A 19744-nucleotide genomic window follows, 5' to 3' on the forward strand; every position below is an offset into this window, starting at 1 on the left:
AAAAGACACGGCCCCATAGATGCAGCATACTTAGTGACAGGGCCTAAGGGACTTTAGGGGTATTCTGCAGGTGGAGACAAAGATCATCACGCTCCGATTAGATCAGTGCTCTCACATAACAGTCTGCACCAGCCACAACAAGCAGGACCTGAAAAGTCTACTAGAGATAAAATCCTACTAGAGTGAGCAGGCACTTCTACATATGCAAGCTGAGCCAGAGACAAGCTCTATCGCTTTGGGGCGCATCTGCATTAAAGCCTAAGAAGTTTCATTAAAACTGACCAGCAACTGTAAACTTTAACCCATCTCCCCACCATTTCCCACCTGGTACCACAGGTGGGTCATATCCTCATCCCCTTTACCCTCTTCGCCAATAGGAGGCAAATCCCCTGGGGAGCAGGGTATACACTAAAGGCTGCAGTTACCACATACCCGGCTCTAGGGTATAGGAGTTACACTTGCATAAGACACACATTTCAAGAAGAGACCACTCTCTCTCACAGTAGAAATAACTGCCCGCACAGGACAAGACATCTATCAAAAGAGCTTCCAGACTAAACCATCTTTCTCAGAGCATTCCTCCTTATTTGTGGAGAACAACACATAGCAATATGTAATTGAACTCTACCTGTTTGTGGCCCCGCCGGCCAATGTATTCCTACTAGCATATGTGAAACAAGCAGGCTCTCAGCAGCAACACGCACTAACTAATAGGCAGTCTCATATCTCATGATAAACAAGATGTCGCAGGCCTAGAAAAGAAAACAGAAACCCCACGCCACACCAAAAAGAACAGTGGTAGATCATTTTCAGCACCGCTCTAACATGGCCCACACGAGGTCAGAAGATGAATATTCAGATACCGGGAGTGCCTCAGACACCCAGGCCGGCTCAACATTAAAGCAAAAGGCCTCACAAGTTCTAGGGGCATCCAACAGTCCTAATAACAATATGATAGAAACCATTCAATCCCTATTGACCTCACATCATGATTCCTTAACTAAGAGATTTGACAGGTCACATGCAGATTTGAAGAGGGACATCGGCCTCATAGGGGAGAGAACAGATGCGCTGGAGCGCAAGCAGGAAGATCTGGCAATAGACCACCCCAACCTTCTTAGTTACTCCCAATCTTTAGCCATTCAAATTACAGATTTAGAACTGAAGCTGGCGGATCTTGAGGACAGATCGCGCCGTAACAACATACGCATTAAAGGTGTACCGGAATCAGTTCTACCACAGGACCTGGAGAAATACCTACATGGACTATTTGAAGCGGTATTGGGACCTGCGACAGGCTCTGAGAATCTCATAGACAGAGTACACAGAGCCGTTAGAGCACGAACAGCTGATGGTGGTCAGCCAAGAGATGTAATAGCGAGGCTCCATTATTATACATACAGAGAAAGAGTTATCAGAGCTTTAGCAAGAGACAAGCGTCTACCTGAAGAATATACAGGACTGCAAATCTATCCAGATCTTTCCACCCACACACTACAGATTCGCAGACATTACCAGCCGTATACCAAAATACTGAGAGAGAGAGACTTAAAATATAGATGGGGATTCCCAGTAAAACTTTTTATTGCCAAAGATGGTCATCAGTACATGGCCTCTACCCCCCAGCAGGCTCGTGAGCTGCTACAAAAATGGAACCTGCTCCCCTCGGATGGAGAAGATCGTCCCACTGACACAGAAATAAACACTGGCCAAAGGGCATCGGCTCCGCCGTGGAAACCACTGCCACAGAGACCCTCTGGCACTGTTGGAAAACTCAATGAGACCCTCAAGAAACACAGAGACCCTATTGGTCCACATCAGGACACAGACACTTAGAGAGCCTGCTTGCTTGTTTGTTTATTCATTTTCTTTGCTGTACCCTCCGACAGGAGAAGAAACATCACAGGAGAGAGTGCTCTCTTGTACCCAAGGACTATCTCGTTGACTGAGCAGAATGAAGACGGGTGAGATCAGAACAATTATATACTATAGTTTGCTCATTTACTCAAGTAATGGACACTCACCATAGACCTTAAATATGTTTGTTTCCTACTGTTGCTTGCATTTATATTGTTATTTTATTGCACTGAGTTATATAGTTGGATAATAGACTAGTACTTGGATCATTTATTTGAGTGATAGACGCTAGCCATGACCTATACACATGTTTGTTTCCCGCTATTACTCGTGAACTCATATTTCATTTTATTATGTTGAATTGCATATCTAGATAATTGTATGTTCCAATACCCTGCTATCCTACTTCTTTCAGTATCTGATCATGGGGGACAATGAGAGTAGGCTGAACCTGCATCCAAGAGCTACCATTGAGTATGGAACCATCACAACATTAGAGACTTTAGTGCGAGTTGGACATATACTATAACTGCACCCCACTTTAATACCCCCTGCCAAACCTTGACCTATACAGAGATAACTGAAGTGCTCGATTTAGCCAGGTACAGGTAAATCGCCATAGGACTACTTTGCCCTTCCCGAAATCCATAGACAGCGATCCCTGACCACGACAACCAACAGATCCTCAGTCAGCGGTCCACAAGATAGCGAAAACCCTATGCTCTTTAATAGTCCAATCCCCCCCTAGACGCACATTAGCTACCTGAGAAACACCCTCACTGACCAACGACTCCAATGACCATAGTACAGGAAGCCCACGACTGCAACCTTCTTCCCTCTACTGACCTATCCATAAGAGACGAAGCACACATTGTACCTCTAGGGAGAAACTACACACACAACATATAGTATTCTATACTAGGCTCAGTAACTTCAACAATAACCAGTGTGGGAAAGGTAGCTATGACATTATCTATTGCTTCTGTTCGACTGATTAGCGTTGTTTAAGATTCCTCCTGTTGAGGTTAATGTATATAATAAGAGGTTTACAGCACTGAATGTTATGTTATGGATGACATAAGTACTAAATACATATGCTTTTTTTTTTTTTTTCTCCTTTTCTTCTCCTACATTGGCCTGGCAGGGCCATGGACCCCTCTCCGCTAGCTCCCCCCCAAAAACATATAAGTTGTGCCCCACTAGCATAGACTAGTCGGTGCACTCATTGCGAAAGTGTATACTTATCACTTTTAACCAGTCAAAGAAGTTTTGACTCTTTGAAGCTTATATAATACTTCTCATTTTAAACCACACTACGAACTCATAACTCCTTCCGTACAAGATCAGCCCCCTACATCCGCCTACCAGGCTGACCTTATATTCCAGGTGACCCAGATAACCCTCCCTTCACTCCCAGAATGGCCCCTATACGCATAGCCACGTTGAATGCACAAGGCTTAAATTCCCCCACAAAGAGGAGACTGCTGCAGCAATATACCTCTACACACAAAGTACACATTATGCTCTTGCAGGAGACCCATTGGATGGGGGAACCCCGGACCTCTGGGATATCTCGGCTCCATCCAGTATGTGAGACTGCCTCCAGCACAGAAGGCAAAAATAAAGGGGTCGCCATTTTGATCAGTAGAGATTTATCCTTTAAAATGGAATATATCGAGAGATATAATGAAGGTAGATTTCTGATACTCATCTGCCTACTCAATGACACTTTGTTCACATTAGTCTCACTGTATGCACCTAATTCCAAACAAATTCCATTCCTCCGTAAGCTACTAGCACACATAGAACAGATTAAAAGAGGACACTTAATAATAGGGGGAGACTTTAACATGGTCTGGGACCCAGCCAATGACAAAAAGTCCACTATCTCTAGGCGCTCGGATAGAAACATTTCCTCCACCTCTAATGCCTTTAGGAAACTCATGTATCAACACAATCTTTATGACGCCTGGAGGTGCCTGGCACCCTCAGTAAAAGACTATACACACTTCTCGAAGGCACATAACTCATACTCCAGACTGGACCACATATTTTGTGACTCGTGGTCATTGGACCAACTTGTCAACCCTACCATCAGACCATGCACGTGGTCAGACCATGACATGGTCTATTTAGACTTTACCAAGATGCAAACCCTGGCCAATAGACCCCCATGGAGACTCCATGAGCAATGGCTGTCTGATATAGAACTCCCAACACTTCAGGAGATTGTGAAGGAGTTTCTATCACACAATGACACGGGAATCACTGATGTGAGCATGGTATGGGCCGCCCTTACCTACGCGGACACTTCATACAAAAAGCGGCCCGACTACGTAAATAGAACAGCCAGCCCTTAGCAAAATTATATGGAGATCTCCGCATCCTGGAGCAAATGAACAAAATGAGCCCTAGCACCCAAGTGGCCCATCAAATTGGACTCATCAGAGACGAGATCTCCAAGAGAGATCTGACACGGGTTCAGGAGAATCTCCATAAACTCAAACAATTGTATTACCACAAAGGAAATAGGGCAGACAGGCTTCTAGCCAACAAGCTCCGCAAGCGCACACTACAACAGAGGATACCCCGCATTGCAACACACAATGGCATAGTACACTCTCCAAAGGAAATAGGCATTGCATTCGCTAATTATTATTCTTCCCTCTACAACATTGAGAAATCAGAAGCAGCTGGCAAACCTGACCATAACAACATCCTCAGGTTCCTAGAAAAACTACCTATACCCACACTCTCTGAGGAATCCAAGAACGAGTTGGGACGGCAGTTTACGCTAGCGGAGATCAAAGTAGCCATAGACGGCCTAACACCCCACAGGGCACCTGGGCCTGATGGGTTCACGGTAGTGTTTTATCGAGTGCTCAGCCCGATCCTAACCCCGATATTGCTCCGACTATTTCAAACGGCAGCTACTAAGGGTGCCTTCCTTGCTGAATTTTTAGAAGCAAATATCACCACAATTCATAAGGAAGGAAAAGACCCGCTGCTATGCTCCAGCTATAGGCCTATCTCGCTTATCAATGTAGACGCCAAAATCTATGCGAAAATATTAGCGAATAGGCTAGGGAAGCATCTACAGACAATTGTGCACTTAGATCAAGTGGGCTTTGTCCAGGGGAGACAGGGCACCGATAACACCCGGCGTCTCTTAAATATATTCTTGGAGGCCGCATATATGGGACTCCCTCTACTCACCCTGTTGCTAGACGCCGAGAAGGCCTTTGACCGGGTGGGGTGGGATTACTTGTTTCAAACCCTATCAGCATTCGACATACCGGACCCTTTCATTACGGCGACAAAAGCATTATATTCTGCCCCAACTGCAGTTGTTAGGGGAGTAGGATTCTGCTCCCCTAAAATCACAATCAGCAATGGAACCAGACAGGGATGCCCTCTTTCCCCTCTATTATTTATCCTAGCTATTGAACCCCTAGCAATCGCAATCAGGGAATCACCGCAGATTTGTGGAGTGCAAATGCATGATACCCCCCAGAAGCTTGTGCTATTTGCTGATGATCTTACGGTCTTTCTATCAGACCCGGTTGCTTCACTTCCCCCGTTGATGGCCCTCCTTAAACAATTCGGGGATATTTCCCATTACAAGCTGAATGTTATCAAAACGGAGGTGTACTCGATCAATATCCCACAGGATGAGAGGGAAGCAGTCCAACTTGCTTACTCCTTCAAATGGTCCTGCAAAGGAATCCGCCACTTGGGAGTTTTTCTCTCCCATAAGCAGTCGGTAGTGATCAAGGAAAACTTTGAAACATTACTAACGACCGTCACAGCGGAAATTAATACTAAGAGATATAGTGATATATCTTGGATGGGTAGAATAGCGGCTCTCAAGATGATGATCTTGCCAAAGCTCACCTACCTGTTCCGCTGCATCCCGATACCAGTCCCAGTCATGCTGCTACGGAGGTTCCAGACCCTCTTTAACTCGTACACCTGGTGTACCAAAAGACCACGGGTAGCTGCACACATCCTGCAAATGCCGATAGAGAGGGGGGGCCTTGGACTGCCTAGCGTTAGAAAATATTATGAAGCGGCTATGCTGACCCATGCTACAGCCTGGGGCAGGGATCTCCCTCCAACGAGGTGGAGAGAACTAGAGCAGGCATCGCTGCCAGCTTACATTTACCTAGAAGATTTGCTTTGGCTGCCCCCGCATTGGCAAACCAAAGTGCACGTCGCTAACAGGGGTGTCGAGATACCTGGATTAAGTTGCGGCACAATAAATTAGTTGCCCCACATCCCTCACCAATACACCCAATAAGGGGCCTCCTATTGGGACTTCTTGACACACATCTAGACACATGGACATCAATGGGCATAAACACTGTACGAGACTTTTACAATAAAGGACAGCTACGAACACACAAGGACATGCTCGACCTCCCCACACTGACACCCAAACACCAATTCGACTTACTGAGACTTCGTACCCTGATGAGATCCTGGGGTTTCTTAGGGGAAACGCTGAGGGACCTGACCATTTGGGAGACACGTTGGATAACTAATTCCCAACAACATAAACCCCTCACAATACACTACCACTGTCTGATAGAGGAAGGGACTACCTCAAAAACGATTCATATGGATGCCTGGGAGAGAGACCTACAGACTATGCATACACCAGAGATTTGGAGCAAAGCCATTAGTCTAACAAAAAAGGCAACCCATTGCATCACCCTCTATGAGTTGTATTTCAAAGTAATCACCAGATGGCACTTAGTTCCCACGAAATTGCAGAGACTCTTTCCTGACCATTCACGGCTGTGCTGGAGGGAATGTGGAGAGCCGGGGTCCCCCATCCATGTTTGGTGGACCTGTCCCAAATTAACGACCTACTGGCAGAAAGTAGAAAAGGTCTGTGTAGACCTTGAACTGACATCATCCTTAAGCCCGGCCCTAGCCATCTTACATCTAAACGTAGACAAACTCCCCAAAACCAAACAAAATCTCCTGATATACATCCTCATCTCTGCTAAATTGCTGATTGCCAGGAATTGGAAAAAGTGCCATCCTCCTAGACTGCAGAGTGTTATTGACAATGTAAACTATATCAAAAATATGGAAAATTATGTAGCCAGGGAACGAGGACAACTGAACAATTACAGCTTAATTTGGGAACCCTGGGAAACCATGTTACGTCGCCCAGCCCCGACCTGAATGCTCAAATATGTTACCCTTGCCACCCTGCCCCTACACATCCCTGGATACCAAGACAATTGCTCAACGCCCTGACTGGTAGATAGCGGGCGGAGAGGGGTCGGAAGACCCCCCATAACCATAGGAGTTTATAGTGTGATGTAATGTAAAGTTCATCACTAAGTTAATAGATCACTTCCATTGACTGGTTTGTTATCCCAAGGATAACACCTTTACTGTATATTAAATTATAACTGTGCACCCATAAGAGTTCTTTATATATGTAAAAGGTAACCTCTGTAAAAACGAGGACTCCCTTACAAAGAAAAGTTTGCATTCTTACTTACTGTTTGTAATCACACATATGTATGTATCTTTCATGCTATGCTAAACATAGATATTGCCTACATCTTTGTATGAGAAATGCTGTATGTTGAAAATATGTCCTCAATAAAAAAAAAATAAAAAAAAATAAAAAAAAAGATAGTATTATCACGTCAGAACCACGCTTCAATTACACTAAGTTAGAGACCCCAAGAACCTGATATGTCCTACAGTATAGGAAACACACTGGGGAATTCAGAAATACCACACAGGAATACAAGTAGTTTAAGCTAATATGCATTAAATAGGAACATACATATGGCTCAAAAAGAAGGAAATCAAATATACAGGGAGTGCAGAATTATTAGGCAAGTTGTATTTTTGAGGATTCATTTTATTATTGAACAACAACCATGTTCTCAAGGAACCCAAAAAACTCATTAATATCAAAGCTGAATAGTTTTGGAAGTAGTTTTTAGTTTGTTTTTAGTTATAGCTATTTTAGGGGGATATCTGTGTGTGCAGGTGACTATTACTGTGCATAATTATTAGGCAACTTAACAAAAAACAAATATATACCCATTTCAATTATTTATTTTTACCAGTGAAACCAATATAACATCTCAACATTCACAAATATACATTTCTGACATTCAAAAACAAAACAAAAACAAATCAGTGACCAATATAGCCACCTTTCTTTGCAAGGACACTCAAAAGCCTGCCATCCATGGATTCTGTCATTGTTTTGATCTGTTCACCATCAACATTGCGTGCAGCAGCAACCACAGCCTCCCAGACACTGTTCAGAGAGGTGTACTGTTTTCCCTCCTTGTAAATCTCACATTTGATGATGGACCACAGGTTCTCAATGGGGTTCAGATCAGGTGAACAAGGAGGCCATGTCATTAGATTTTCTTCTTTTATACCCTTTCTTGCCAGCCACGCTGTGGAGTACTTGGACGCGTGTGATGGAGCATTGTCCTGCATGAAAATCATGTTTTTCTCGAAGGATGCAGACTTCTTCCTGTACCACTGCTTGAAGAAGGTGTCTTCCAGAAACTGGCAGTAGGACTGGGAGTTGAGCTTGACTCCATCCTGAACCCGAAAAGGCCCCACAAGCTCATCTTTGATGATACCAGCCCAAACCAGTACTCCACCTCCACCTTGCTGGCATCTGAGTCGGACTGGAGCTCTCTGCCCTTTACCAATCCAGCCACGGGCCCATCCACCTGGCCCATCAAGACTCACTCTCATTTCATCAGTCCATAAAACCTTAGAAAAATCAGTCTTGAGATATTTCTTGGCCCAGTCTTGACGTTTCAGCTTGTGTGTCTTGTTCAGTGGTGGTCGTCTTTCAGCCTTTCTTACCTTGGCCATGTCTCTGAGTATTGCACACCTTGTGCTTTTGGGCACTCCAGTGATGTTGCAGCTCTGAAATATGGCCAAACTGGTGGCAAGTGGCATCTTGGCAGCTGCACGCTTGACTTTTCTCAGTTCATGGGCAGTTATTTTGCGCCTTGGTTTTTCCACACGCTTCTTGCGACCCTGTTGACTATTTTGAATGAAACGCTTGATTGTTCGATGATCACGCTTCAGAAGCTTTGCAATTTTAAGAGTGCTGCATCCCTCTGCAAGATATCTCACTCTTTTTGACTTTTCTGAGCCTGTCAAGTCCTTCTTTTGACCCATTTTGCCAAAGGAAAGGAAGTTGCCTAATAATTATGCACACCTGATATAGGGTGTTGATGTCATTAGACCACACCCCTTCTCATTACAGAGATGCACATCACCTAATATGCTTAATTGGTAGTAGGCTTTCGAGCCTATACAGCTTGTAGTAAGACAACATGCATAAAGAGGATGATGTGGTCAAAATACTCATTTGCCTAATAATTCTGCACTCCCTGTAATTGCAGTATTAATCTATGTGTGAAAGACCAGCAAAGCAAATGATAATGGCATATTCTATAGCACAATGGTAGCATGTAACCCACTCCTATGCATATTGTATAGCACAATTGTAACATATAACCCCTCCTATATATATTCGATAGCACAATGGTAGCATGTAACCCCCTCCTATGTATATTCTATAGCACAATGGTTTGTAACCCCCTCCTATGTATATTATATAGCACAATGGTAGCATGTAGCCCCCTACCATGTATATTTTATAGCACAATAGTAGCATGTAGCCCCCATGTATATTCAATAGCACAATGGTAGCATGTAACCCCCTCCTATGTATATTCTATAGCACAATGGTATGTAACCCCCTACTATGTATATTCTATAGCACACTGGTAGCATGAAACCCCTCTCCTATGTATATTCTATATCACAATGGTAGCATGTAGCCCCCTCCTATGCATATTCTATAGCACAAAGGTATGTAACACTCTACTATGTATATTATATAGCACAATGGTAGCATGTAGCCCCCTCCTATGTATATTCTATAGCACAATGGTAGCATGTAGCCCCCTCCTATGTATATTCTATAGCACAATGGTAGCATGTAGCCCCCTCCTATGTATATTCCATAACACAATGGTAGCATGTAGCCCCTTACTATGTATATTCTATAGCACAATGGTAGCATGTAACCCCCTCCTATGTATATTCTATAGCACAATGGTAGCATGTAACACCCTCCTATGCATATTCATAATGCTACAGTGGGCTTCGAGGAATTGATTAAAACATTCCAAATCTGCACAAATTCAGGGCATTCAATTACACAATTGTTTAGTACCAAATGCTTAAGAACGAACAAGATTCTACTTGCCACTGTGCAGCAGTCCCTGCGCTCGTACCCAGATCCTGTTTGATAATTGGACCAGGTTGGACCATTTAACCCAGACAGCAATAGACAGTGGGCACATAGGGAGAACATACTCTGGCTAACAGTGAAATTTTTTATCAGTAAAACCTTATCACTACATATCACTTAACTTTAGCTCTAAATATCACTAAAATCTTTCCACTAAAGCATTATCACTAAACCTGTATCACTATATTATTACTAAATATCACTACAACTTTATAACTAAACATTAACAGTAAACATTATCACTAAACATTATCAGTAAACATTATCAGTAAAACATTATCACTAAACCATTATCAGTAAACATTATCGCTAAACATTATCAGTAAACCATTATCACTAAATATCACTAAAACTTTTGACTAAACATTATCACTAAAACCTTATAATTAAAAATTAGCAGTAAAACCTAATCGCTAAACATTATCAGTAAAACACTATCACTAAATATCACTAAAACTTTATCAGTAAACATTATCAGTAAAACATTATCACTAAACCATTATCAGTAAACATTATCGCTAAACATTATCAGTAAGCCATTATCACTAAATATCACTAAAACTTTTGACTAAACATTATCACTAAAACCTTATAATTAAACATTAGCAGTAAAACCTAATCGCTAACCATTATCAGTAAAACATTATCTGTAAACATTATTACTAAACATTATCAGTAAAACCTTATCACTAAACATTATCAGTAAAACCTTATCACTAAACATTATCAGTAAACATTATCAGTAAAAAATTATCACTAAACATTATCAGTAAAACCTTATCACTAAACATTATCAGTAAACATTATCAGTAAAAAATTATCACTAAACATTATCAGTAAAACATTATCACTAAAAATTATCAGTAAACATTATCAGTAAAACATTATCACTAAACATTATCAGCAAACATTATCAGTAAAACATTATCACTAAACATTATCAGTAAACATTATCAGTAAAACATTATCACTAAACATGATCAGCAAACATTATCAGTAAACATTATCAGTAAACATCACTAATCATTAGCAGTAAACCCTTTTCACTAAATATTATCACTAAACATTATCAGTAAAACTTTATCAGAAAACATTATCAGTAAACATTGTCACTTAACATTATGAGTAAAACTGTATCACTAAATATTATCACTAAACATTATCAGTAAACATTATCACTAAACATTATCAGTAAAACATTATCACTAATCATTATCAGTAAAACATTATCACTAAACATTATCAGTAAAACATTATCACTAAATAGTATCACTAAACATTATCACTAAACATTATCACTAAACATTATCAGTAAAACCTTATCAGTAAACATTATCACTAAACATTATCACTAAACATTATCAGTAAAACCTTATCACTAAACAGTATCACTAAACATTATCACTAAACATTATCACTAAACATTATCAGTAAAACCTTATCAGTAAACATTATCACTAAACATTATCACTAAACATTATCACTAAACATTATCACTAAAACCTTATCAGTAAACATTATCACTAAACATTATCACTAAACCATTATCAGTAAAACCTTATCACTAAACATTATCAGTAAAACATTATCACTAAACCATTATCAGTAAACATTATCAGTAAACCATTATAACTAAATATCACTAAACATTATCACTAAAACCTTATAATTAAACATTATCAGTAAAACCTAATCGCTAAACATTATCAGTAAAACATTATCAGTAAACATTATTACTAAACATTATCAGTAAAACATTATCAGTAAACATTATCAGTAAAAAAGTATCACTAAACATTATCACTAATCATTAGCAGTAAAACCTTATCACTAAACATTATCAGTAAACATTATCCCTAAACATTATCACTAATCATTAGCAGTAAACCCTTTTCACTAAATATTATCACTAAACATTATCAGTAAAACTTTATCAGCAAACATTATCAGTAAACATTATCACTTAACATTATGAGTAAAACTTTATCACTAAATATTATCACTAAACATTATCAGTAAACATTATCATTAAACATTATCAGTAAATCATTATCAGTAAAACCTTATCACTAAACATTATCAGTAAACATTATCAGTAAACCTTATCAGTAAATCATTATCAGTAAAACCTTATCACTAAACATTATCACTAAATATTATCACTAAACATTATCAGTAAAACATTATCACTAAAATTAGCAGTAAAACCTTATCACTAAACATTATCAGTAAACCTTATCAGTAAACATTATCAGTAAAACCTTATCACTAAACATTATCAGTAAACATTATCACTAAACATTATCAGTAAACATTATCACTAAACATTATCAGTAAAACATTATCACTAAACATTATCAGTAAACATTATCACTAAACATTATCAGTAAAACATTATCACTAAACATTATCACTACACATTATAACTAAACATTATCAGTAAACATTAGCAGTAAAACATTATCACTAAACATTATCAGTAAACATCAGTAAACATTATCACTAAAAATTATCACTAAACATTATCAGTAAAACATTATCACTAAACATTATCACTAAACATTATCACTAAACATTATCAGTAAACATTATCAGTAAAACATTATCACTAATCATTATCACTAAACATTATCACTAAACATTATCAGTAAAGATTATCACTAAACATTATCAGTAAACATTATCAGTAAAACCTTATCACTAAACCTTATCAGTAAATATTATCACTAAACATTATCACTAAACAATATCAGTAAAACATTATCCCTAAACATTATCACTAAACATTATCAGTAAAACATTATCAGTAAACATTATCAGTAAAACATTATCACTAAACATTATCACTAAACATTATCACTAAACATTCGGCCAGATTACGAGTTTTGCGTTATGAGGGGTGCGGTACTATCTTCTACGTTATTGTCACCGCTCACTTACTTACAGCGCTGCTATTACAGGTTTTCAGAAACCCGGCGTTAAAAGGCAAGAAGTGAGCGTAGAGCAAAATTGTGCTCCATACCGCACTCCAATACCAGCGCTGCTTAAGTCAGCAGTGAGCTGGTTGTAAGTGCTCGTGCACGATTTCCCCATAGACATCAATGGGGAGAGCCGGCTGAAAAAAAGTCTAACACCTGCAAAAAAGCAGCGTAAAACTCAGTAACGCAGCCCCATTTATTCCTATGGGGAAACTAAATTTATGTTTACACCTAACACCCTAACATGAACCCCAAATCTAAACACCCCTAATCTTACACTTATTAACCCCTAATCTGCTGCCCCCGACATCGCCGACACCTACATTATATTTATTAACCCCTAATCTGCCGCTCCGGATATCGCCGCCACCTACATTATACTTATGAACCCCTAATCTGCTGCCCCCAACATCGGCGACACCTACATTATATTTATTAACCCATAATCTCTTCCCCACAACATCGCTGACATCTACATAATGTTATTAAACCCTAATCTGCCGCCCCTAACGTCGCCGCCACTATAATAAACATATTAACCCCTAAACCGCCGTACTCCCACATCGCAAACACTAGTTAAATATTATTAACCCGTAATCTGCTGCCCCTAACATCGCCGCCACCTACCTACATTTATTAACCCCTATTATTACTTACCAATATTATTAATTGTAAGTTTTATTTAGATTTATTTTAATTATATTTAAGTTAGAGGGTGTTAGGGTTAGGGTTAGACTTAGATTTAGTGGTTAATAAATTTAATATAGTGGCGGCGATGTTGGGGGCGGCAGATTAGGGGTTAATAAATGTAGGTAGGTGGCGGCGATGTTAGGGACAGCAGATTAGGGGTTAATAATATTTAACTAATGTTTGTGAGGCGGGAGTGCGGCGGTTTAGGGTTAATATGTTTATTATAGCGGCGGCGATGTCGGGAGCGGCAGATTAGGGGTTAATAATTTAATTTTAGTGTTTGCAATGTGGGAGGGCCTTGGTTTAGGGGTTAATAGGTAGTTTATGGGTGTTAGTGTACTTTTTAGCACTTTAGTTATGAGTTTTATGCTACGGCTTTGTAGTGTAAAACGCATAACTACTGACTTTAAAATGCGGTACGAATCTTGACGGGGTAGGCTGTACCGCTCACTTTTTGGCCTCCCAGGAGAAGATTAGGGGTTAATAAATGTAGGTAGGTGGAGGCGATGTTAGGGACAGCAGATTAGGGGTTAATAATATTTAACTAATGTTTGTGAGGCGGGAGTGCGGCGGTTTAGGGTTAATATGTTTATTATAGCGGCGGCGATGTCGGGAGCGGCAGATTAGGGGTTAATAATTTAATTTTAGTGTTTGCAATGTGGGAGGGCCTTGGTTTAGGGGTTAATAGGTAGTTTATGGGTGTTAGTGTACTTTTTAGCACTTTAGTTATGAGTTTTATGCTACGGCTTTGTAGTGTAAAACGCATAACTACTGACTTTAAAATGCGGTACGAATCTTGACGGGGTAGGCTGTACCGCTCACTTTTTGGCCTCCCAGGAGAAGCTCTTAATACCGGCGCTATGGAAGTCCCATAGAAAAAAGACTATACTCAATTTGCGTAAGTTGATTTGCGGTAAGGCCAAAAAAGTGTGCGGTGCCCCTAAATCTGCAAGCCTCGTAATACCAGCGGTAGTAAAAAAAGCAGCGTTATGAGGCTTAACGCTGCTTTTTTACTCATAAAGCAAGACTCGTAATCTAGCCGATTATCAGTAAAGATTATCACTAAACATTATCAGTAAAACCTTATCACTAAACCTTATCAGTAAACATTATCAGTAAAACATTATCACTAAACCTTATCACTAAACCTTCTCAGTAAAGATTATCACTAAACATTATCAGGAAAACATTATCACAAAACATTATCACTAAACATTATCAGTAAAACATTATCACTAAACACTATCAGTAAAAACTTTATCACTAAACCTTATCACTAAACATTATCAGTAAACTTTATCATTAAACATTATCAGTAAACATTATCACTAAACATTATCACTAAACATTATCACTAAACATTCTCAGTAAAACATTATCACTAAACATTATCAGTAAAACATTATCACTAAACATTATCAGTAAAACATTATCACTAAAAATGATTGTAAACATTATCACTAAATATGATCACTAAACATTATCATTAAACATTATCAGTAAAACCTTATCACTAAAACATTATCAGTAAACATTATCAGTAAAACATTATCACTAAACATTATCACTAAACATTATCAGTAAAACCTTATCAGTAAACATTATAAGTCAACATTATCAGTAAAACATTATCACTAAACATTATCACTAAACATTATCAGTAAAACATTATCAGTAAACATTATCACTAAAACATTATTACTAAACATTATCAGTAAAACATTATCACTAAACCTTATCACTAAACCTTATCAGTAAACATTATCAGTAAACACTATCAGTAAACCTTATCAGTAAAGATTATCACTTATCACTAATCATTATCACTAAACATTATCAGTAAACATTATCAGTAAACATTATCAGTAAACATTATCACTAAAACATTATTACTAAACATTATCAGTAAAACATTATCACTAAACCTTATCAGTAAACATTATCAGTAAACACTATCAGTAAACCTTATCAGTAAAGATTATCACTTATCACTAATCATTATCACTAAACATTATCACTAAACATTATCAGTAAAACATTATCACTAAACAGTATCACTAAACATTATCACTAAACACTATCAGTAAAAACATTATCACTAAACATTTTCAGTAAAGATTATCAGTCAACATTATCAGTAAAACATTATCACTAAACATTATCAGTAAAAACAATATCATTAAAAACATTATCACTAAACCTTATCACTAAACATTATCACTAAACATTATCACTAAAACATTATCACTAAACATTATCACTAAACATCACTAATCATTAGCAGTAAAACCTTATCACTAAACATTATCAGTAAAAACATTAACACTAAACCTTATCAGTAAACATTATCAGTTAAACATTATCACTAAACATTATCAGTAAAACATTATCACTAAATATTATTAGTTAAACATTATCACTAAACATCATCAGTTAAACATTATCACTAAACATTATCACTAAACATTATCACTAAACATCATCAGTAAAACATTATCACTAAACATTATCACTAAACATTATCACTAAACATCATCAGTAAAAAATGATCACTACTACTACTACTTGGTCCCACACAAATAGTTTTTATGTGTAACTAATATATTTTTTCATATTTAATTCTGTGATCTTATTTACCTATGCAATACTGTCACCATTCCACCAGCAATCAAAAATATGCTATAAACTTAATCCTAACCCTTTACAAGGATATTTGATTTTATTTTATTATATCCGGAGATATATATATATATATATATATATATATATATATATATATATATATATATACATATATATTTTTTTAATCTTATTTTTATTTTTATGCTTAGTTTTCGTAAGAGTATATATATATATATATATATATATATATATATGTATAAAAATAAACTTTGTACATATTTTATAGAACCTGGGTATATGTTTTTATTTTCCTAAGACCACTATTGTGTATATTTAAATAATCAATATTTACACTTTGAGAATACACCTATTAACTGTCTATACTACGTTTTGTCTATAATACTATTTACACATCCTGTTATTGCTTATCCAAAGTGGATCCCCGAGGGGTCCTTCAATAGCTTATCAGCGATATCCCCAAACTTATACATTATATTTCTTCTATCAGACCCCCAGGGAGTTAGGGTCTACCTTTAAGGGATTAGCTAAATTGAAGTTTTTTAAGTTAACAGATTTTTGTTACTCAGTAAACATTATCACTAAAACATTATCACTAAACATTATCACTAAACATGATCACTAAACATTATCACTAAACATTATCATTAAACATTATCAGTAAAACCTTATCACTAAACATTATCAGTAAACATTATCAGTAAAACATTATCACTAAACATTATCACTAAACATTATCAGTAAAACATTATAAGTAAAAATTATCAGTAAACATTATCACTAAACCTTATCACTAAACCTTATCAGTAAACATTATCACTAAACCTTATCACTAAACCTTATCAGTAAACATTATCAGTAAACACTATCAGTAAACCTTATCAGTAAAGATTATCACTAAACATTATCACTAATCATTATCACTAAACATTATCACTCAACATTATCAGTAAAACATTATCACTAAACAGTATCACTAAACATTATCACTAAACACTATCAGTAAAAACCTTATCACTAAACATTTTCAGTAAAGATTATCAGTCAACATTATCAGTAAAACATTATCACTAAACATTATCAGTAAAAACATTATCACTAAACCTTATCACTAAACATTATCACTAAACATTATCACTAAACATTATCACTAAACATTATCACTAAACATTATCACTAAACACTATCACTAAACATCACTAATCATTAGCAGTAAAACCTTATCACTAAACATTATCAGTAAAACATTAACACTAAACCTTATCAGTAAACATTATCACTAAACATTATCAGTTAAACATTATCACTAAACATTATCAGTAAAACATTATCACTAAACATTATTAGTTAAACATTATCACTAAACATCATCAGTAAAACATTATCACTAAACATTATCAGTAAACATTATCAGTAAAACATTATCAGTAAACATTATCAGTAAAACATTATCACTAAACATTATCACTAAACATTATCACTAAACATTATCAGTAAACATTATCAGTAAAACATTATCAGTAAACATTATCAGTAAAACATTATCACTAAACATTATCAGTAAAACATTATCACTAAACATTATCAGTAAACATTATCAGTAAAACATTATCACTAAACATTATCACTAAACATTATCACTAAACATTATCAGTAAACATTATCAGTAAAACATTATCAGTAAACATTATCAGTAAAACATTATCACTAAACATTATCAGTAAAACATTATCACTAAACATTATTAGTTAAACATTATCACTAAACATCATCAGTAAAACATTATCACTAAACATTATCAGTAAACATTATCACTAAACATCATCAGTAAAAAATGATCACTACTACTACTACTTGGTCCCACACAAATAGTTTTTATGTGTAACTAATATATTTTTTCATATGTAATTCTGTGATCTTATTTACCTATGCAATACTGTCACCATTCCACCAGCAATCAAAAAGATACTATAAACTTAATCCTAACCTTTTACAAGGATATTTTATTTTATTTTATTATATCCGGATATATATATATATATATATATATTAATCTTATTTTTATTTTTATGCTTAGTTTTCGTAAGAGTATATATATACTATATATATATATATATATATATATATATATATATATATATATATATATATATATATATATATATATATAAATAAACTTTGTACATATTTTATAGAACCTGGGTATATGTTTTTATTTTCCTAAGACCACTATTGTGTATATTTAAATAATCAATATTTACACTTTGAGAATACACCTATTAACTGTCTATACTAAGTTTTGTCTATAATACTATTTACACATCCTGTTATTGCTTATCCAAAGTGGATTCCCGAGGGGTCCTTCAATAGCTTATCAGCGATATCCCCAAACTTATACATTATATTTCTTCTATCAGACCCCCAGGGAGTTAGGGTCTACCTTTAAGGGATTAGCTAAATTTAAGTTTTTTAAGTTAACAGATTTTTGTTACTCAGTAAACATTATCACTAAACCTTAGAAGTAAAACCTTATCACTAAACATCATCAGTAAAAACATTAACACTAAACATTATCAGTAAACCTTATCCCTAAACATTATCAGTTAAACATTATCACTAAACATTATCAGTAAAACATTATCACTAAACATTATCAGTAAACATTATCACTAAACATTATCAGTAAAACATTATCACTAAACATTATCAGTAAACCATATCAGTAAACATCACTAATCATTAGCAGTAATACCTTATCACTAAACATTATCAGTAAAAACATTAACACTAAACCTTATCAGTAAACCTTATCACTAAACATTATCAGTTAAACATTATCACTAAACATTATCAGTAAACATTATCTGTAAACATTATCACTAAACATTATCACTAAACCTTATCAGTAAACCTTATCACAAAACATTATCACTAAACATTATAAGTTAACACATTACAAATAAACATTATCACTAAACATTATCAGTAAACATTAAAACTAAACCATCATCACTAAACATTATCACCAAACTTTATCAGTAAAAATATTAACACTAAACCTTATCAGTAAACCTTATCACTAAACCTTATCAGTAAAACATTATCACTAAACATTATCAGTAAACCATATCAGTAAACATCACTAATCATTAGCAGTAATACCTTATCACTAAACATTATCACTAAACATTATCAGTAAAAACATTAACACTAAACCTTATCAGTAAACCTTATCACTAAACAT

Source organism: Bombina bombina, chromosome 7, assembly GCF_027579735.1.
Source record: "Bombina bombina isolate aBomBom1 chromosome 7, aBomBom1.pri, whole genome shotgun sequence".
Classification (NCBI taxonomy): Eukaryota; Metazoa; Chordata; class Amphibia; order Anura; family Bombinatoridae; genus Bombina; species Bombina bombina.